General features: G+C 38.9%; 1 long non-coding RNA gene across 1 annotated transcript in view; it reads left to right on the top strand.

Moving 5' to 3' along the window:
• LOC135327532 (uncharacterized) overlaps positions 1 to 14,213 on the top strand; it is a 69,747-nt gene extending 55,534 nt beyond the window's left edge. The window contains exon 6 of the long non-coding RNA XR_010387802.1: positions 12,490 to 14,213. This is a non-coding gene — a long non-coding RNA (uncharacterized LOC135327532). The remainder of the gene's footprint in view (positions 1 to 12,489) is intronic.
• The last annotated feature ends 8,963 nt before the right edge of the window (positions 14,214 to 23,176 follow it).

The raw sequence follows: 23,176 nt of genomic DNA on the forward strand, positions 1-23,176 counted from the left end.
GTTTAGTGAGTGCCATATCCTATATCTATGCATTTCTGGGTAATCTAGCCAAGTTGCTCTGTCCCACAGTTTTCCAGTGTTTGGAGATCAAATTTAATTCTATATACCCTTCCCTGGATTGTTTCCCCTTTTCTGAGCCAGAAAGAGCAAATGCTACAATACAGGATATGAGACTTTTCCTCCAACTTTTCAAAATGCAAGGTGTTCATATCTGTCCTCCCCTCTGGCAGATCAAGGCCCACTGGTCTTCCACCATTATTTGAGTGTTCCTGGATCTGAAGATTCATTTTAGTAAAGAAGGCAAGAACCATTTTGTTTTCTTATCACAGGTGGAATATACCTGCCTTTGAGTGAGAAATAAGCTGTCTCTTCATGTTCTCCAGAGTTTTCAGTCTCTCCATTCAGGCAAGCAAAATTCACTTAGGCTGTCTCAGTGTGTGAAAAAATGTCAAGCCTGCATTACACAAGTGATCACTCAGTACTGGATTTAAGAGGATCATCCTATATGGTCCAGAATTTATCTCAGCTCTCTGCAATTAGTATTCAGTTCTTTCTCCTTTAGTTTAGAGCACAATATGAGAGGGTGATTAAAAACATCTTTCCTTTGATTTCTAGGCATACCTTCCCACTGGAATAATTCTGGAGATACAATATCATGGAAAAATACTCTTAGTCTGAAACTACTTCACATTGGAGAGAGGCAGGATTGCTGAAATAATGTTATTTGCTGTTACTTTAAAGGCTGCCTGCTTCTATTTCAATGTTCTAGCCCACATATGTTTTGCTTCTGCACCAGTGAAGCTCAAGAAGCTTCTGCTATCTTGAGAGCACATTTGGGACTTGGGTAAATTGATGCAGAGAAGCTGTAAGGTGGATGCTTGATAGCCTTACAAAGGACTCCAGACTTTACATTGTTTTTTTGCTGGTAGAGGCATATTTTTAATTGGCAGGTGTAGAATCAATAGGGCAAGATTTGCAGTTGATGTGAGTTGTATGTTCCTGCTGTAAATGTTGGAGTGAGACAATTAAGAGAGTCTCTGTCCTTGTACTTCTAAATAGTCAGAATATTCAGCATATGCATTATTTTGCAGATTTGAACAGGATCTCATAAGCCCGTTTTCTTTTTTAGGAGTAAGATCTTTCTCATCAAATTTGTTTTTCTAGTAATCAACCAAAGCAAGCACTCAGTTCAGCTAGACATGAGGTGTAAGGTGAGTTTAAATCTTTGTGAGAGCTGTGAATTTGCTCATTAAACTAGCGCAACATTCAGGCACTCAGAATTATTATTAAAGGGAATCTCCATATATGAGCAGGCTAGAAAAACTCACCCAAACCATTATCTCAATAGGGACTGTCATAGGCAACTTAACTCTTTCATGCAGATAACAAGGGGATGTTGGAAAAGGCACTTGTATTCAGGAACAGAGCTTCTTCATGGGAAACTAACAGCATTATTATAATCCTCTTGATCATTGTTTACAGACAGTGTAAAGATAGTAGTCAGATACATGGGGTAGAATAGGTAGTTGGCTTAGAATATTTTAAAATAACATCAAGATAAAATATAACTGAAGAGGAAAAATGCCCCTATTTTTCAGGGCTTGAATCTCTGATGAACAATTGACTGTAGTTCTGCCTCCCTCAGCCCCTTTTGGTTTTTGGGGAAAAAGAAAAGGAGAGCCCTTGTTAATGTTGTTTTAAAAGCACATAACCTGGAAGTGACAGGATGAAGCTGTCATTTTGCCTGCTTGCAGCCTCTTGTATTCTTCAGTGAGGACGGATGGTGTGAGGTGTGTGATGGCAAGAGGGACAGACCCTGTGCAATGGATCACACAGGGGACGGTGTGTGTCTCTCTGCTTTTTGTATATTGCATTATTCCGTTCTTCCCTTGGTTCCCCCAGATCAGGATGCAACTGGCAGTCAACACTCAAGTGAAAGATCCGTGGTCAAGAACTGCTCAGATAAAGCTTCTTGTCTTCCAGAAAAGCCAGCAGCAGTGGGTCAGGAAGACTTTGCCTCTTCTGTCTGTTAAAACTCCCTCACCTCTTCAGTTCATTTCTTTGCCTTCCATCACTGATGACTCCTGTTTATCATTTGTTTCAGTTCAGGCTTTCAGCCTCACCACATCCATTTAAAGTAACAGTTGTCAGATAACCTAGTTTTGCATGTTGAAGTGTGTAGGGAGAGTTTTTTCTCTCTTTTTATCTTGCTCTTTTCCTTCTGGAAAGAATGGGGGTGAGGTGGAGGGACTCTAGAGCTTGGACAAATGGGTGGATAGAGGTTGTGTAGGACCATGGGCAGTTATTTGTAAAACGCGAGTCAGCATTGCCAGGAAGGAAAACAAAGACACAAGTTATGTGACTGTCTGATGCTGAATGGCTTCCTGAACCTTAGGTTTGTCAAAATCTGAGCTTAGCAATTATGACATAGAAAGACTGGCCGGGGACGTTGTTTGCAACTGTCTTGTCTCATGGTGCATCAATGTTGAAAGCCTACAAAAGGCTGTGAGCCCACAAAACCCTGAGAACATGAGTTTTTGTTAAATGATCTGAGCACTTGGGCATGAGAGGTAGGTGTTCAGATAAAAGGATGAGGAGCTGTTTATATGCAATTATATAGAAAATTCATCCATATAGCTATCTGTCCATTTAATTGGTCAGCAATAGAGTCTGCTTGGTATAAGTATAAACTGTATAAACTGAAAAGACATGTGATATTGGCAGACAAATTTACTATTTCACTCAAGCTGTGAGATTGTCAGCAGAAACACAGTGCTTTTAAAAGAACCTGATCTTTCAGGAAAGCTGTCAACATAAGAGGCTCTGTAAGTGGCATTTAAGACAGTTTATTTGAGGTGTTTCTATTTGTAAGTATCTAGAAGGTGTATTTATCATAATCTGGAAAGAGCCATAAACATGCACTATCAGATTAGTATGGGCCACAGGATGGCACATGGGCACTACATGCAATATGTATCCTATCGATAAATTGGCAGCAGAAAATATGAAAGTTGCAAAGCAATCATTCCCAACTTTAGAAATGTTAGAGTGAAATAGCCTCTCCAATTTCAGTGATATCCCCTGTTTCCTGTACTTTATAGTATCAGGTTTCAGTATTTTTCCTGAGAGCTTTGGCCTTTTCTGCAGTACAAGTTGGACATTGCTTTTTGGAAGTCCAGCCACCATTTGCCCCCTGTTCATTTTCCATGTTCCACATGACAAACCCTCTGACTTCTGCATTGTGCAAAACACTTTAAGCATGTGCGTAAAGTGCATGTTGCAGGAGTTTGTTTGGCAGGAATGAACTGAGGTGCACAAACTGGTAAATGAATGAGAAGGTCAGGAACTCTACAGACACTTCCCAGTTTCCCTGACCAACCTCTCTATTTACCACTCTGCAGTATCTATAGAGTGAAATTTAATCTTTGCATGGTAAAAGCTGACTTGCTTCCAACACCCCATTTTAAAGATTTAAAGTGAATGCATGTGGAGCATAGACCTCCTGCTGAGCCTGTGAACAATGGCTACTTTAATTCATAGCAAATAAGGCAGCTTTACTTTTGACAACTGCCTCATTCACTGCATGTCTCAACTTTATTATTATTATTATTATTATTATTGAGTTTTAAAAGACAAAATTTCTAACTGCAGTGGGAGAGAGCTTGATGCTTTTTATCTTAGAAGAAAGGGAATTTACCATTAGACGCGTCATGCAAACCAGCTGACTTTTGACAAGAAGTGCAACGAGACTTCAATAACTGTCATCATATTTGGTTAATGGTAAATTCTGCATAATTAGCTCTTCAGACTAAAATGGCAAAGTACTTGCTTCTAATTGCCTATCCTAACCAGGAATGGTGGCTATAGTCAGTAATCCGAAATCGTGACTGATATTAAGCAGCCGTGAAGCTTGAAGTTAGGGGGAGGCACAAATATTCACACCTTCTTGACAGTAGGCCCAGTGATGCATTTAAGGTTAAATTTGCAAAGTATGATCACTTCTTGGGTTCCCAGTGTGAGACATCTTCCCTGGGATCTAAGAATAAGTAGTATGCTCGCATAAATCTGACTGTAAGATTGAGGCATCTATCCACAAGTGAAAAAAAGGTAAGCGAGGCAGTTATTTTCCCAAGAGAAGAAAATACCATTTTTGATATAATACTAAAATGGCTTGTGATATAGTGTTCTTTAGAATAACACTAATATACGATACAGATCAAAGCACTGCAGTATATTTTATCAACTTGCATGTATTCTGAATGTCTGAAATTGTATTTTCTCTTGTTCTTATTCAATTTATGATTTATTTTTCTCCCCGTGTAAATCAGTTTCTGTTCTATGGATTCATGGCAGGCATTCTATCTTGTTTTTCAATATGCTATGTCTAAAACAAATATCTAGTCAGTCACGGGCATATAAAATATTAATCATATGTGTTTGAAGGTATGTTGCTATAGCAATTCCTTTAGTGCGAAGAAAAATTGGAATATAGCAGGCCAAAGATATGAGAACAGGAGGAATTACAAAGCTATAATGGCACTTTTAACACATTACTGCATTGTAATGATATTATTTCCTAACTATTTTAGTCCCCAGCTGGCTAATTTTCAAGATAGAATTCTTCAGCAGGGATTTCACAAATGACTCCAACACAAAATATACTTGCAATATGAAGAAGACATTAAGCAATTTGAAGAAAATATTTTTAAAAAGAGAAACTAGGCAAATTAGTAAAATATCTTCTGTTCAAGACTTATTAGATTCCTTCTCTTCCCTACTCTGGTGTGATCCACCCTGAGGGGCCTAACATGACAGGGCTGAACTGAGGAGATTAGCAAGACCCTGCTTAAAAGAAATGCTGTGAGCTTACCATGTAAAGCTGCAGAGAAGGAAAGGTGGGAGAGCCAGCAGGAGAAGATATAGAAATGCAGTTTCATCTCATATTACAGATCTAACTGGAAAATTTTAAAACCAAAGCAGAAAAGACATTGTCTCTGGGAGGACTCTGATTATTTGGGGGAGAGAGGAGGCTGTAAGTTATGATTCAATTAATGTCTGAAGAAAGAGTGCTATGGTAAAACAGACTGATAGGGAACATGGAATGAAGTATAGGGTGAAAGCAGAGCTAGGCAGACATGGATACATTTAGCCTCTATTAAGACTGGTAATCCTCTGGGTGTATTAGTATTGCCTTCACTGGGAGGAAGGTTGGGTTAGCCTCAAGTAATCTCTCTTTTAATATTTAACTCTTCAGGTCTGATGCTTTCCTAATATAGGTGTTTGCAAGGCATTGTAAAGCATTCTGAATTCCCTAGGACCGATCTAGTCTTGCTATGTTGTGTTTTAAATATTTAAGCCATAAGGCCCAACTATCTTCCTATCACTTTTTCGACACATTCTGTAAAGGAAAGAAAAGAAAAAATCCCATAAACAAATGAATACTGCAGTAGACCTTTGGATTTGTTACATTGATTTAGTGTCTGAATGGACAAGAGAACATTTATATCTGAATGGATGGGATCAAACAGTAAAGATCAGATAGAGCTAGCAATGCATCATGCATATCCTTTCCCTTTAATTAAAGACAAACATGAGCCTTCAAGAAAAAGAAGCAGCAGTTCAAATAGGTATTAGGTTTAGTAGCAAGCAACCTTTGCAGAGATGGATTGTTTTCTCAGTGTTTTGTTGTATAGTACAGCAACGGTACAAAAGAAAAGTAAGAAAAGGAAAACAGTAAAATTTAATCTGTTAATACAAGAAGAAAGCAAAAAGACACTGCTTTTATTGAATACATTATCCAAGGTGGAGGGAGTTTTCAAAAGGGGGGAAGGAATAAGACATGTTACAAATAAGAGAGTGTCACAAAGGACAGACTTCCTATTTCACTCTCCTTGGGAAATGTGGGAAGAGCAGCTAAACCGACTGTTTAATTTAAACTGTGATGGAAAGAAGTAAATCAGGAAAATATAAATACCTAGAGCATTTGGAAATGAACAGTCACGCTTCAATGCCATACATTCTGGTAAGCTGTAACACGCACCCAAATTTCACTTTGCAGTTACCTAAGAGTCAAAAGTCAAATACCTGAAAAATTCACTAGAGCTATCAGCAGCATCTAACATTCATATAGCGCAAGACTAGGCTGAACTGCAGACCAAAACATTTTATCGTTGTACAGTGCCAAGCTTGTGGGGAGAAACTGTGACACCACAAACGTATGGCCTTTCTGTAAAGGAAAGCCTCTCAGTATCCAAAAAGTATCAGTTATCCTGTAATAAGCTATAGAAGTGCCAAGTATAATTATTAATAAAATGGTTGAAATTAAGAAGTGGAATTCTGCAAGCAGTGCTGGCTGGTGAAATGTCTGGTCAGGGTCTGCAGCATTCGGGAGGTATGCGTGCACAGCATATGTACGCCTGTGTACGAATGATATGGGTGGCTGCATTATGGGTCTCATTACTGCTGGGTATACACATGAATAGTGAGTGCAGGGTCTACAGGTACTACCTACTCATATACATACATGCATACATATATACTCATTAGATGTGAGCTGAGCTTTTCTAATGATATGTTCCTATTTTTTCTTCCAAAAATTTGCTTAAAAAATGTAAACTTCTTAGATGAATTTTGTATAGAAAACAGAACCTGTACAAGAGGCTATTCCTACTAGACAATTACCATTCTCTCTCTCTCTCTCTCTCTCTCTCTCTCTCTCTCTCAAAGTCAGTCCCAAAAGTCTTGAGGATAAATCTTTTCCATTTTTATTAGAAGGCCATTTCCATTCATCAGGAAACTGATTTCTACTGATCTCCTGAATGCTCCTTTAAATCACATTTCCACTACTGTATCTAATCATTTTAAAGTAATACATACACACAAACAGAATGCACAGTTAAAATACAAAACACTGAGGAAGGCATCTAGCCAAAGCATACATCTACTGCATGTTGTTACGCTATTGGGTTTATGTTTTTCCATTGAGCTATATTGGACCCTTATGGATCAGCTATCTATTTACATTGCCCCTTCAAAGGCTCCACGCTGTAGGAACCCTCTGGAACTAATTGAGTTACTGTGAGAGAAAATCTGGTCCCATTGAAAGCTATGGGAATTTTACCACTGACTTCACAAAAGCCAGGATTTCACCTTATATATTTGTTCAAGAAAGAATTGAGCCCTTCATCGAGAGTACACCCGTTCCTGCCCCTGTTCCACCGCTGTGGGAGCTCAGAGACATTTGTGCTCACTGTAGCGGAGAGGGAATGCTGTTTGTTTATTTCTCTTCCTAGCTCATCTAAGTGTGTTAAGTGAGAGATGTGCCAGCCTGCCTCATCACAAATGGCCTTTTAATGAACTAGTCAAGGATTTAAATTATCCAAGAACCTAGGAAAAGTATTTTAAATTTAAGACCCTTTTAAGCAATTAAAACCTGACATGTTGCCATTGAAAACAGGCCAGGGAAAAAGTGATTCCACCTCTTGAGATTCACCACTTACAGAGAGAGATAATGGAATTTCAGGCACCCCAGGTACTGCAACTTTCAGAGGGTGCTCAGATTTCAGCTTTATGAATTAATTCTGGCTGTGCTGCAGCTCAAGTTGATCCTGCAGGCATGAGAGAGTGTTTGGTCACTGAACAAACTGGATTACTGTATCTTGGGCCACTGCCATTTCAAAATACTGGGGAGGAGAGGAGGGAGAGAGAGCAAGATTTCCAAGTCTTAGGAGATTTGTTTCTCTAGAGTAAATAGTTTTATTCCTGCATTTGTTTTTTTAAAAGATGTGATGTGATTTACTTTTATTTCAGAGCAAATCAGGTTGAATATCTTAATATTCAATATATGGTGTGTTTGGGAACTAGCAAGTAATCTGCTATTCAGAATTTGCTAAATACCCTATCAATAATGTACTTTAATAAAAGGGTTTGCTGAGCTGCAGTGTTCTGCAGTAATGGAAAATTTCTACAGCCCTTCCACTTACCTCTCGTGTGGCACTGAAAGGCTGAAGCATTAAATAACTGCCTATATCAAACTCAAAAACTACACAGTGAGGCCCTGAAAAGTACTCATACAAACGTTCAGTGGTTGTTAGAAAGTCACACTGTCAACACCTAACCACAAACATATCATTCATATACTCAAACTGTTCCTGACCTGCACTCTAGTACTATCCTTTAGCCGCTGTGTTAATTGGTAATATATGATTTTAGTGCAAGACTCGCATTGAGTGTTAAATGACCATCACTTGCTGCAATGTGGGGATTTTTGTGCTGTGGCAGCTTCTCAGACCCCTTGGCAGGGGCAGGATTGCTCTGTATGAGCCTTTTCGTACAGACACGGGTAAAATAGGCTGGCCTTGCCTCACAGAGGTTACAATCTCAGCACCTCTGTACTGAAGATTATAATTCAATATGGTTTTTTTTTGTTTATCTATTATCTATATGAGTATCTATTATGTCATGAGTATCTTATTACTTGTGTGGTCAGTTTTTGTAAGCCTAAATAAAGCATATCTTTCTCCCTAGTACCAGCAGTTTTCCTGCTCTTTTCTGATAGACAGTTATGATAGCTACTGTTTCCCTCAATATTTGAAACAATACTAAGGAAATTTGTATTAAAAAACTAGTTGGCTTGGTCATTGCACCATAATTCTTTTTTGTGTGTAAGCATTCCTTTCTTTTTACCTCAGTGTAGGACTGCACTGAGGAGTGATTTCCTATCGATGCCAGAGAGAATCCGCTCCTTTATTGAGTCCTTTCGTTCTGATAGGGTCTGACTGCAAAGGTGAGGCTAGGTGGGTCATGAAATCTTTGAGGCAGTTCAGGAGTGAAGTGTTTGAGACTGCTGCCCAGCTTCCCAAAATACAGGAGCAGTCACAAAGCTCTGGCACTGACCGCTCGATGCATAAGAGGGTATTTTGTGAAAGTGCCCTGCTGGCTCAGAAGGGGATCCTGTTCTTCATCAGACCAGCTGTTGCTGAGTCAGGGATCTTTTTGTAATCTATTAGCCTTTTGCCTTATAACTAAATCCTCATGTGTAGTTAAGATTAGTTAATGGAAAAATGTAAAGTGGCATATTTTAGCAAGTATGGCAGCCTTCAGGGAGATAGAGCAGCTCTGCTGTTGAATGATCCAGAGGAGCAGTGCCCTGCTGTCCAGTGACTTGCGTCTGCAATACATCTTCCTTCACTATCTAATACCACAGATGGCAGTGGATTTTTCTTTTGTTTTTCTAATTATAAAATATCTTTTATGAGAAGTGAAATATTTATAGAGAAAGACACTCATGAAAACTAAATTCTTGAGTATTTTTCAGAAACATGCTGTTATTTGTAGCACATACAATGTCATCGAAGTATGACAGTGGAAGAGGAATGAAGTTGGCTTTTGAAATGATTAATATGGAGGTTGGGAAGGTGGTGGGACTGGAGCAAGCATGAAAGTGCGGGTTTGATGTGAGTCATGGTGGCTGTTCAAATGGTGAAGTGTTTGACTCCGGATTGATTAGGAAAATGTATGTTTTTAACTGCTTTCCCTTCTCATTCTTTGCTTTTTGCTGAATTGTGTTAAGTGCATTTTGTACACAGCAGTCATAACTCTCATGCAGAATTGTGTTTTCATGCACTCAGTGACCTTTGAGAATTGAAATAAGCAGTCTTACCAAATAATGAAAGGGCTTTAAATCATTAGTCAGTCATTTTATGTCCTCTTTTGTTTGAGTCCAAAGGGTAAACTCACCTCACTATTTCCAAAGCTTTTGCTACAGAACCACAGAAAATTACTTTTTTAAAAAAGCAATTAGTAAAAGCACTTTGCGTGGCATCTCTGAGGCATGAGCTTTGAAAAATACCAGTATCACAGAATCACAGCAAACAGAGAGATGTGGAAACCTCTGGATTCTATAACTTAATATTAATTTCTGCGCTACATTACTTTGTTTATTGAATTTTTGGTAGGAGGAAAAAATATTCCTTCCATGCACTGAAGCATTTATAAAGCTACAAAACCTAAAGCTACGTTTCGCCTAGCTGTAATATCATTTTTGCTCTGGGTACAGAAATGGAGGATGTGAAATTTGTCAAAAATGGCTGCAGATTGCCTTTACTTATTTTTGTCTAGGCCATGAAAGCAAAGTGCTGGCTTCCAACGCAACTTTTACCAGACGAAGGGCCCTTATCCCACTAGCCCGTTCCGCTCTTTCTAAGCTAATGAATATTTTGGGCCTACATTTGGGCATTTATAAATGTGTAAAGGGTATTTTTGATTTCATGTAGGTTCTGTCTATTCCATCCCAGTTTTGAAAATCCACATCCTTAGAAGTGTTTGAATGACAGGTAATTAAAATACATCTGTGGATCTAAAACAGGAACACTGAAGCAGTGTTTAAATACAGTATCACAAATAAACTGGCTTCTAATGGAAGATTCCTCAGAGTTTCTGTTCCCATTACAATTTTTAATCCAATGCAATGTTTCTAGGCAAGTCTCACTGCTCAGAGACCTACTTATTCCAAAAAGCAATGACAAGGTTTTATAAATCTGAAAACAAGTCAGTTTGAACTGAGTTAAATTTGCAGCAATGCCAGCACTTGGTCTCTGAATGTTAGCTCATGGGGAGCAATGAACTTATCTTATTGCACTTCAAAATTAAATAATTAAAAACAATCCTACTCCCCCTCTTCCCTCTCCACCCCCCCCAATTCTTTACGGTTAATAATTATAATAACATACTCAGATGCAGGCAGTGTTGTTATCTGATAATGCCTGAAATTTGAAATGGGCCTATTAGCCACCTGAGGCGAAACATAATTGCCCAGTTTCTGTGCACTATCAGATGGCAGATGATGTTGCTGAATGTTATTACTTAAGTATTTCAATTTTTCATATGGTGGAGAAATTAAATTTCAACTGTATACTGCAGCAAAACACTCTGGATTGAAGAGTGTTACTATTTGCAAAAGGTTGCAATACTGGTACTGTTACCCATATAATCTTTGGTGAAACTGGTGCTTTGACAATATAATTAGACCTGAAAAATGTTGATGATAACTTTAATGTATTGCAGATGTTACCTGCTACTTATCCTTCATTCTGTTCTTTGCAGGTTGGGCACTGCCAAATAGCAGTGATCCTGTGTCATGTTTCCTAAGTAGATGAGACTTGATTCTCTTTCGTTCTTGTGCTATTTATTCAATTAAATATAGTAATAAGACACATCTAGCATTAATCACTGTAAGAGAAATCCCTCCTCGACTGATGCCAATGACAAAAGGCCCATAGAATTTGATGGAATAAGGATTCGACTGTGTCTGTGCTCCACAGCATACAAGAACTCATACAAGATGAAGAGAGAATTCACTTCTTTTCACCCACCGCTACTGATAAAAAGTTACATATTTTCATTCACTCTAAATCCTGAGGTTCCAGATAACATCAGCCGCGTGACCTTCAGCTAGGAAAAGGCTTAGCTGATATTTACTAAAGGGGACTTGTGGTTGTAGTAATGTGGGAATAATCTTTTTCAGCTTTTTCAGTTTCTGCAGGAGAAATCTCTATTGTTCCCAAGTCTGAGTTCTTTTTCATTCTACAAGTTTGGTAGCCCAGATGAGCTTCTCAGCTACTACTGCTTCTTTTTGCCCTGAGTATGTTTGCAAGGATCTGCTTTAAAGCTCTGGGGACCTCAGCAGAATGGGAACCAGCTCATGCTCTCTTAGCTGGTAGGTTCTGCAGGTCTAATGGGATTAAAAAACAGTGAGACTGATTTTGTTAGTAAGGTCTGCTGGTGTGATTCAGAATGAATCTCCCACTTGCAGAAAAGGAGGGGCAACTTGAACAGCCACATATTAGACCGAGACCTCTGGGGCTCCCCCACAGTGGAACAAGTCTAATAATGCTCTCTGGGTAGAAGAGATCTTGGGGCTTAACATATCAGCCTTGCCTACAAAAACAAAATATGCTTTAAAACAATCAGAATGTAATGGTACTTAGCATCTTTGTGCTACTGCCTAAGGCAGACATGAAACAGTAGTTATTCCACTCCTTTGCAAGAATGCTACGCTTTCTTAGTCCAACTCTGTGCTAAGCTTCAGCTTTGAATTTGCTAGCTTTTAATTAAAGTTATGGTCAGTTTGCCTGTATAAACCTTCCATGTGCTGTGATCCCCTCTGCAATGCCCCAGATGTGAGTTAGGCAACACTCATTCACAGGTGAAGGGCTAAGTGTTGACTGGGGTTTAGCCTGCAAAATTAACTCTGCCAGTGTTTTCCCCTGGGCTCTTGTTACTCTGTGGGTTCACTCCTCTGACTTCAGATCCTCTGCTTCTGTCTTACCTTGAAGAAAAAAACAAAACAGCTTTTCTGCAGGACTATTTGAATTGATTTCTCTTGGAGAAGTTCATGTTACAATGCTTCATTTTCATATTAAAATGCTAATTGAAAAAATACATTATTGTTGAATATAAAAATGGTTCTATTTATTCTCCTCTTCCTAGGTTCTTTGGTGAACTGTTCTTTATCCAGCCAGGTGCTTTAATCACGCTTGCTGATGAATTCATGAATGAAGGGTTTGAGAAAGCCAGTGATCTCCAGCACCAGGAAGCAAAGAAGGCCCTGTGCTGACCTAAAATTGCGTTGCATATAATCACAGAGCTGCAGGACCTGGCAAGTCTGGCTGTCTTTTAAGAGAGCTCAGCAAGAACGCAAGAGAGGCAGGTGTCCTTGGGGCTTTGGGAGGGCTGCCTGAAGCAACAGCGAGGCTTGTTCCAAGTACACAGCGAAGTAATGATGAAGTTCAAAGATAGCTTTGAAATAAAGGTGCATCCTGACTCTGCTTTTCTGCAAAGAGCAATTAGGGAAACCATCATTAGGAACTCCTGAAAACAGAAATTCAAAACCAGGCTATGGAGCAAGAAGACTGAATTGTAGAGTGGGGAGAACCAGTTATCTTCCTGTGTCTCCTCTACAGTAATGGCTGATATGCAGACTCCTTGACTTGTACACAGCAGCAAGCAGGAAAGCAGCAGAGGGTTATATTACTGGTTCAGTGGCTGGAAGGGTCTCCTCTGGCTGTTGGGGTGTGTGTACTTTATACACATAAGACTGTAAGCAAAATGGTTTTCCTAATGATTCCTCAAGTAGCATTATTCAGTTGTAAGAAAAGGAGGTATTTGCCTTACAGTATACGGAGAAATGATCTACCATATCTCTGCATAATGATAATGATATTAGAAACTATTTTAAAACAGGGCAGTCTTAGATTTGGGAGGATTGGGATAGGACATGAAGGATGACAGAACCCCACTGTACTTTGTCTCTTTTTTAGTGGAAGTAGATTTGAGTTAAAACCCCATTGAATCAGGCAGGATAAGAGGAATTTTGGATCTGAACCAGGTTTCCAGATTTAGAAAAATGCCATGTCTCTAGCAGGTCATAAGCAATTTTATTCCTTTCCTCCTCCTTTGTGATTTGTCTTTCCATACTTCTGGTGAGTTCTAATGGTCAGAGCAGGTAAGGGGCAGCTTTGATGATGTTTTTGTCTTTTCATGCACCTTGGACATGGGAGAGTAATTATAGTTGTCTCCAATCTCTGTAAACACATAAATGTCACCCTCAAGCACAGGATACACAGGAGAGAAAAAGCTTTATTTACCCTTTAGCTCACTGCAAATCTGCATAATGCTGGGAGAAATCCTCGGCCTAATTCTCCTCTCAGGGCATCAGTAGAAACCAGACAAATTTCATTTGGAAGGCAATTCTTCCAGAAGATGTGGGAAGTAACCTGAATACTGCGTGTAACAGGTCTGCAAAGCTAACAGTCCCTGCTTGCCTCTTTTCCCTGGATCTTGCTCCTAGACTATGCAAAGGTGATAAAACTGGCACTTCAGGATAAGGCTCACCTCATCTCGAAAGGAGAGCTTTAAAAATGAAGAGTAGGCCAACTTACAAGTTGTGCATAGATAAACAGATAGTAACGTGAAGTTAGTTTTTAATATTCAGCTTCCAATTGTTCTGGAGAGGGAGATAACAAGGCTATTCAAAAATTCTGTCTGAACACAGCATAAATGACTGAAAGTTGCTGCCAAACCATCCAACTGCCCTTCACAACACATCAAACTCCCAGAATGGTATAACTTCCTCTTGGCAAGGACATTTGATAGTCCACAGACTTCAGTGTCAGAGCTGGAAAAAAAGCAAAACGAGCAAGTAATAAAGCAAAAAAAAAAAAAAAAAAGAAAAAAGAAAAAAGAAAAAAAGAAAAAATATACTAATTGTAATTGAGTCAGCTTGTTGAGGGACATAAAAATCTAATCAATTGCTTTTGCATAGCAATCAGTTGTCATGTTGGGCTCTAATTGAGCAGCCAGATGGAGCCTTGTAGTTGTAGACTGTAGTAGTATTCCTGGGACACACAAAACCACATGAGGCAATGAACATTAGGTTCATCTTTCTGTTAACATGTAAGGAGAACTCCACTTAACAGGCAAAAACAGATTTCCCAAACCAAACATACTCTACTCAATGTGCTTCTCTCCCATACACAGCAGATAGAAACTTTTCTTTTAACAGATGCTTTCTGAGTTTATAGGTATTACCAAGCACTCTGAAGCCGGTGCACAGGTGGCTTCCAAATGCCCAGATGACATGGAGAATCTACAGGAACTTAATTTCCTTTCTAATATTTTTGCATATGCTCCATAAGCATGGCGCATTTTAAAGGACACTGACAAGACATTTTTCATAAACATTTTGTTCCTTAATGTTTATAAAAGCTTCTTGGGAAAACTGAAACTGAAATCCATTTCTTGAGTGAATTGTTTTTCTCCTCCATCTGGATGCTTTGATTTACTTGGCTGTGGGCTTTTTATTAGCAGCAGAAACAAAAGTAGTAATAAAGAACTGAGAATATTTAATAGTTTATCCTTAAAAGTAACATAGGCCTTTGTATCCTACTGGACACAAGTTATTACTGGAATTTTAACCAAAAAAGGCAAGTTGTATTTTGGGTCTGCAAAACTTGGCAGTATTCTATCAAAGAGGATATTGAATCAAGTCAAGAAATAAAGTTTACCACCAAAACCCTGTAGCCTACATGCAAACTGGGTCTGCTTCCCTGTCTGGGCTCAGTAGGATCTCAGTCCAACAAAGTTCATTGCTTCGAAAAGGAACAGAGCCTCATAGCGTGTGTTCAACACTGATGCCTTTTTTTATTCTTGTTGATACCTGTGCAAGTAAATAACGGTTTTGATTCAGAGATTTTGGAAAGGAATTTAACTTATTAATTTTGTGCCCAATTTGCAATAATAATTAAAGGAATAATAATAGTTTCTGTAAGATTTAATTAACTCTATCTTCAGTGGAGGAGAATTGCTAAGGGTAGCTACCACTGCTGCAATATGTGATATTTTTTTACGTGGTGTCCGTTAGGACACTGTGTTCAGTTGTGACTTTGCAGAGACTGTGTGCACTGCACTTCTGCCATGTGCAGGTACAGGTCCACTGGAGCTTCCTTCAGTGTTCCCCGTAACGTGAGCCCGACATATCAAGCTCTGATACATACAGATCAACCTCTGGGTTGTTTTAGCAAATTTTTTGGCTGCAATTAAGATGTATTGTCTTCATTGTCAAAGCTGCTTCTGCAGTCTCCATCTCAAGTAGCCTTTTGATGTCCTTTCTTTCAGTTCTCTGACTCTTCTGTTTTTACAGTTTTCCCTTGTTTCTTCTCCCTTTTGTCTTCTGCTCTGACTCCTAGTTTCATGACTTTTCAGACTACTTATTAATAGCTGTCATGTTCTTTTTCCCCTTCCCTCCTCCTTCTTCTTGTAGCTGAAGATCTTATCTACAAACATGATTTTTTCAGTGTGTCCTCATGAGGATATGTTCTGGAGACTACATGTCAGCTAGTAGTCATCAGTCCATGAGTTGCTTGCCTTGCTGTATAAGTCTGTAACTGCCTACCAAACTGAAGTCCTTCTTTAGATCCATTTCTTATCAGAAGCTACTTTCTTTTCACTTTTGGGGAATTTCTCTACATTCTCTTTCACTGTAGTTTGAGCAGTTATAATTTGTCTGATATGCCTTTGACACTAAGGCTTGCCACTGGGAGTGTGCTAAAAAAAAGGATTCATTTGAATTATTTTCTAATTTATATACATCACTATACTGAAGTTATCTATATATTACTATTGTGTAATAATTCTAATATATTACTACATTAAAACAATGCATAGATACTGAAAGTAATACTTAACACATTTTCAATTAATAGCCTGTCTGAAAATGGATTCCTTGTCAAAGAGATGGAACCTTGTTATTTTCTAGTCTTTTCTTAATGATTGAGTTAAAATGTCTGTGCTTTGTTCCTGTGAGAAATCATCAAAAAAGAAGCTCTTTCCTCGCATGCCAACCAAGGATATTAAAACTTATAAATACCTGCAGTACTGCATGTGTGCATTGCTGAAACATTTGTTAAACTTTTTTTTCTTCTACCCTGAATAGATGTAAGTAGTCACTGGTGCCAGAAACACACCTTTTTTTTTTTTTTTTTTTTTTTTTTTTGTCTTGGCCAACACTTTACTAATGTAAGATGCTACAGTCTGGGTAAAGTGCACATAGCATTTATGAGAGACAAAATACTTTCTTTTATAGTGCTGCTGAATCATTGCATTAATATTAAAATGTTCACAAAGATTTACTTTCTTCTTCTGAGCTGGGACAATGCTTCGAGGTAAAAATGTTGGTCCATTGCTATTATGCTGTCATGTTAAAAAAAGAAATAAAGTATTTTCCCTTTTAACTACTTTTTGGCTGTTTCCCTTTTAATTACTGAATTATTCTGGCTTGTAATCTCCCTTTTTATGTACTTTTATTGTTGAGGTGATAGGTCCTTGAGGATTTTCAGACTCGGCGTTATTGTATGTAAGCCTTTGGGAGTGACCTATATGAGAACTGCTGAAAGTTGTGGATCAGCATGTAAGCTTGAAACTTCTGGGAAGTAACCTGTGTGAGGGTTTTGGTGATGTACATGATTAGTGCCTCCAGCCACCATCCAGAGAGACAGTGAGCTCAGGATTTGCTTCATATTCTTCACTCTCCTCTGGCCATGCATTTCTATTTGTTTTTCTTTGTTTTTTTGTCTTTTGTTTTTTGCCAGGACAGTGGGTGAGGACTCTGGTGAATGATCCTCCTGCAATAGCATGAGATGCCTTGGTCAGATCTGCCATGGAAGATCATTATTAAGCTAACTGCTGAGTGTTATCTTCCTCCTGCTTCTATGAGTTGCTCTAAGGTCAACACTAGGGATAGTTTGGTGTCTGTATGTGAGGACACACTCACAGGAACCTCTGCTAACATTTTGTCTTGCATTGGTCATATGCAAGTGAGAGAGTTAAACTGGGGCTGTGTCTTTTTCATTCTATGCGTTGGTACGCGAGTGAAATGTTAGACTACCTTATTGCTGCACACAGAGCATCTGCTCATCTTGTGTAACAAGTGTGCTTCCTGCAACTAACCTCCTCGTCCCATGGGAGGCTGGACATGAAGCTGGCTGAGACGTCTGGAAGTACTTCCCCAGCTCCCGCTGGCCATACAGGCTGATAGGGGTCTGTGAGGAGCCTTGGTGTCCACATTTAGAGTTGTGGTGCAGAGCAAAAAATTCAAGCAAACTTTATTACCCTGCAGCCTACACAGCCAATAAAAGACACAAGGCTGTTAGTTTGAGCTCTGTATGCTTTGTGCTTATCACTTTATGTCTTCATTCCAATTTTCAGACTTGATAACACAATTTGGGGGCCTACTCTTGTAAAGGCTTCTCATCAATAGCTTTGGCACACATGTATGTGTTCCACAAATGTAGAAAAGGTTTAAAAATCTCTTCCGGGGCAGTAGCTCCCCAAGGCAATACTTGCAGAAAAAAAATCTCTAGTTCCCACAGGATCAGTTTTTTGACGTGCTTGCCTACCTACTCTTCGCACTTCTTCCATATCTGGGGATAAATAAGGATGGATGACTAAAGTAAAAGAAAGGCTCTTGGGGCAATCCTTTTGTCATGCCTTGAGAGCCTTTTGTAAGAGAAGCAGTGATTTGGTCCTAACAAAATTTCTTTCTGGAAGTTTCTGAGCTCATGGGTCAAGAATGTGTCCCATATTCTCACGTGTCTGAGCCCACAAAATTAGCCTTGGAGAACCTCAGGATTCACTATTCATCCACTAAAATGAGATATCAATTCTAGGATGTAGATCTATGGGACTTGTTCTAGCATAATGCAAACAAAATTTCTACAGATGTGGAGGCTGCAAATTTTTGTTTATGGGCCTGAGATCACTTGTAAAAGCTTTTTTTTTTTTTTTTTTTTCCCCTACCTATATATTTATTATACCAGTAAAAGACCATGCAAAGGTACCATCACTTACAGAATACCATACTAATAAACACTGTCTATATGTTCCCAAACCCTGAACTTCAGTATTCAGTATAATTTGCCTGGCTGAGCGTTGTGCCATTCTGTGGAAATCTCCTGTCTCCAAACTGAGTATTGGCAACTGGAGAAGCCATATAAGAATAATGGTGATGAAAGCTTTTCAGGCAAGAGGTCAATGGTGAAAGATACCCTCATATGACTAAAAGATTTAGTCCATTCAGAGTGAGCTGGAAATGTTCCCACTGGCATTTTTCTTCCCTGGGAAAAAATACAATTTTGTAAAAATATTCTCAAGACAAAATTTTATTCCCAGTTTTTCATTTCCTGTCTGACAGTTGCCAAGAACAGAATTGAAATTCTGTCTTTGAACTAAGGAAGGAAGCTGTATATGTGGCCACCCAGCTGTTAATCTGCATCTGTGGGATTGACTACATTTTGCTAGTCAGGAGTGGAAGTGGCAAACCTGAAACTTCAAAATAATATACATGTCCAGCTTACAGTGTAGAATCTTTGCCAGATGTCTTTGATAACAATCTCCTAAATCTATTCTGTCCAATGCTTTAAGCATATAACAAATTAAGCAAAATTTCTTGAAGACCACAAACTGCATCTCACCACTATTTGGAAATGCAAATTGTATGTGCCTGTGTGTGGCCTATCCAGTCTTCATCATTTTCCCCTCCACAGAGCTGGTTTTGTTGTCTACACTTCCATTAAAAAACTACTGCAAAACATAGATTTAAACTGAAGAAAAAAGGATGTGTGTGGCATTGGCAGTTTTACTGCTTGAAGAAGAATGACCTGTGGGAGTAGATTTACCTGAACTTCAGCTCCTGGGCATTTTCTAGGAACCCCATTATAGTAAAACAAAGAACTACACTGACATTTTGATGTCTACTGCTGTCTCCTTCAATGCTGTTTAGAGTTCTCTGTTCTTATGTGCTGTCTACTCCTTAGTCTTGGCTCTAGAATCAACATGTATTTCATGAACTGGAATTAAAAAAAAATGATGTCCTTAGGTAGATCAAAAGCATTTGCATCACTGTTGTTGTAGTATCATCCTAAAATTCCTCTGTCCCTAGTGTAACTTCCCCAGAAATTATTTCTTACCTAAGTGATCTATATTACAGTATATAGAGATGTTTGTCAGCCAAGAAAAGAAAAACAATAGCTACAAGTGAGTTTGTACTCCTGGAATATTTTTCATATAAAATTAATGCAGTGCAACACATACACACATAAAAAGCAGTTAAAAAAAATTAAATTAGTGATTCAAATTCTGTTTCCAATTAAGTTGTTGTATATCCAGACTAATTCCACAGATTGCTGCATTATTACTTTTGATTTATTCCTGTATAATTAAGAAAAACTTATGTCATCAACTCTAATGGAAGTCACAATCTGAAAAAGTAGAGAAATACAGTTTAAGGTCGTTTCTGACAGAATGAATTATAATATAATTCAGTATTAAAAGAGGCAGAAATTAAATACTTTCATTGTCTTACCTAACTTTGTATTCTGGGTATACATTCCAGTTAGAAAAAAGAAAGGACCAAGATTCAACCACAAGTATTTTTTTATTTTATTTTTACATTATATACAAAATCTGCCTGTCAATCATTTAAGAGCTCAAAATAGTATAGCAAGGCAGATTTCTAGCAGAACAGATTCAAAGCAGAATGAGTAAACTGTGGCCCACTAAACTTGTTCGAAAGTCCAGAATAATCACATTCTGCTACCCTTTCCTCCTCCTGATACTTTGCTTTCCTGGTATGTTTCTCAATATGCATTTATTCTGTGAGCTATGCTTTCTCATGCCTGCTCAAATCATGATTTTGTATTTTGCTCTATATCCCCATTTGCACTTATCTATCCCTCTTAGGTAGAAAATATTCTGCTGACGAACTTTCAAAGTATTCCTGCAGATTTGCCAGATCCATAAAAGTAGGCATTTTTTGCCACTAATTCTTCATTGCCTGTTTAAGTCAGTAAAGCCTTATTTTGAATTATTTCATACATGCTCTCAAACTTGTTGAAAGATCTGTCCTGTCATTAGCAATTTTAGATGGCAGTATAAGCAAGGCCTGGTGTGCGATTTTTTGGGGGTAGTCCCAGAATCTGTAGTATTACTGATTCATGCTGAGTGTGAAGTGGCTGCCCATACTTCAGTCTTATAAACCAAATTAAATGTTGCTGGCTACTTAGTCAAGCACCCTGCATCTGCTACAAAAATCTAGTGATAAACTAGCCAGAAAGGGCTATAGCTTTGTATTCAATTTATTTTTGTATGGAGAAGAGGGGATAAATGTCAAAGTCACAGAGAGAGACTGTTGTTTCACAGCAGAAATAATTAGACGGACCCTTCTTGACTTTTGGACTATAGAGTAAAATGCTGCTTCTAGGTAACAGTGCCCTTTGTGCTGTTTTCAAGAGTCAGTGACTGATATCTCCTCTTGCAAAGGCACACTTTCCTCTGTGATTAAATATTTATCACAGTGAGAGGCCAGCAGAAGGACTAAGTGCCTCCAATTAACTATAACAGAGGTTCGTAAGGGCCTACAGGACACACATAAATATTTTAAAAGATTGGGTTAGAGCAATGTCCATATCGGGCTGCCTCCTGTAGATTAGGGCATGTTGTTTATGGGTAAGCAGAAGCATGTCTGTTTACCAACAAACAAAGCCTCCGCTTTATTTGCTGTGCCTTAGCTATAAATCAGTTGGTAAATTATTGCATTAGTCATGCACATGAAGAGCTCTGCTTTGCCTGGTGATTATGAAGGCCAAGCAAAACACAATTAAAGGTGCTGCAATCTGTTTTGTTTGCTGGGTATTGTTATTTTTTCCAGGGTTCACACACGGGAAGGAAATTCATATTTAATTCTCTGGACCAAGAGGTGTCTGAATTTATGAGTATCTTCGCTATATGGGAACCTCCTCTGTCTGCCTTCACTGAAAAAGAAAAGACAGGACATCTTGCCCCAGATTGGTTATCAGCAACACTTGGAGGGGGTGGAACAGAATGAGTAATATTCTCCTGCACTCACAGCTGATCTAGGGTGTAACAGCGTGCTCCGAGGGGAAGGTTAGCTGGTCCTTGGCTTGTATCTTAGAGAAATATATGTTTGTTGACAGGGCTTGGGAGCTCACAGTCACTTGCAGTTTCTCACTTCTCCTCTGTAAAGAACAACTCCAATTTGGGGTCCGTCTAAAACCTACTGCTATAGAATTCATCTTGTCTGCAGATACCCTGAGGAGAATCCCTACAGACCTCAGGCGCTGCAGTCTTCTGTCTTTAATTTTCATCCTTCTGGCCACCTCTTGTTTGTGGTAGTAGAATGAGCTGTGAAAAAGAACGGAAGCAACTGACTCTGTTGCAAAAAACATGGGGAACCAGAAATAATTATTTGTTTTATACTGAATTGGGGTGATGTAAACAAATAAAAGTCCGGAGGTGATCAGGAAACTAGTTAATCAACAATTTATCAAACTTATGCCTAAAATTAAAGCTTCAAACAAAGAGATTTTTATGCAGTCATTTGAGATTTGGGAACACGTTTTTATAAGGTGTTACAAAAGCTTGCAGCAATCTAAGGTGTTTGTGAAATGGATTCATTACTACTAAGACTGAGGCAATGACAGGAATACATTTAGGGTAAAGATTATACGTTGCTAGGGTTTGAATGCATTTCTTTCATAATAACTCCATTTTCAGTTTCTCCATCCTGGTCACACAGGTACAAGTTGAATTCAAGCTTAGACTCTGCATACAAGACCTCACCAAGTAGAGTTGTATTCTGAGGTATTTAAAACATTTCAAGTAATATAGATTCATTTCTGCTGCACAAGAGCCTGACTTCACCATGCTTCAAGCTCTGTATGGGAACTGTGTGGTGTGGTGGGAAGCTCCCTGTGGGGCACACCACTCCATGGGGGAATGGGACCCAAGGGGAGAGTAACTAAGTTGCAGCAGGGTGCCATGAGCTGCATTAAAAGGCCAGCGCCTGGAAGCGGCAGGGGCTCATTAGCCTTCTGAGACCCTGCATGCATAAAGAAACAGTCAGCTTCCCCAGGGCTCTGGAGGTGGAGGAGCAGTCCTTGCCCATCAGACTAAGGAAGGGCTTATGGGAACTTTACACATCAGCCCACTTTTGTTTGTAGTCAGGTGCTTAAAGACACTTTACAGTGTTCATTATTTCTGGTGGTTCTTCATTTCAGTAATTTTTCTTGCAGAAGTAGAGTGGCATCTTTTTTTCAGGATATTTAAAGAATTTGAGGGACTATAAATCCTCTGAAGCTTAATGAAAAGTTTGGACTATACTGTCTGGAAAGTAAGAAGCAGTCAGTAACATTTTTTTCTTATATTTAGCATAGAGAGGGTATCGTCAGGGGTGGGATCTCAGGAGATGGAGAGAAAGAAACTGCAGAAGTTTTTATGGAGCATCTTTTGCAAACTGCTCTCTTCAGAGCAGCAGATAGGCACTCCTGTCTTTCCTGTGCTGCCATCTCTGAAGACTCCCAAACTTTCAGCAGTGTAACCAGTGAGAGTAAAGCAGCACTTGGGACTTGTGAGAAAGCACATGAAGAAGGGCAATCTAGTGGAACAGGTCTTTTTTTTTGCCTTAACAGAACACAAATTACACTATAACATCTCCAAGTGGAAGTACTGTATCTTCATGTGTGTTTGTACAGCTTCTGCCAGGCTGAAGCTGCCATGCTGGCTAGACTCTCTGCCAGCAATGCACACAGTATGTAATGAAAAG

This window comes from Dromaius novaehollandiae, chromosome 2, assembly GCF_036370855.1.
Source record: "Dromaius novaehollandiae isolate bDroNov1 chromosome 2, bDroNov1.hap1, whole genome shotgun sequence".
NCBI classification, from domain to species: domain Eukaryota; kingdom Metazoa; phylum Chordata; class Aves; order Casuariiformes; family Dromaiidae; genus Dromaius; species Dromaius novaehollandiae.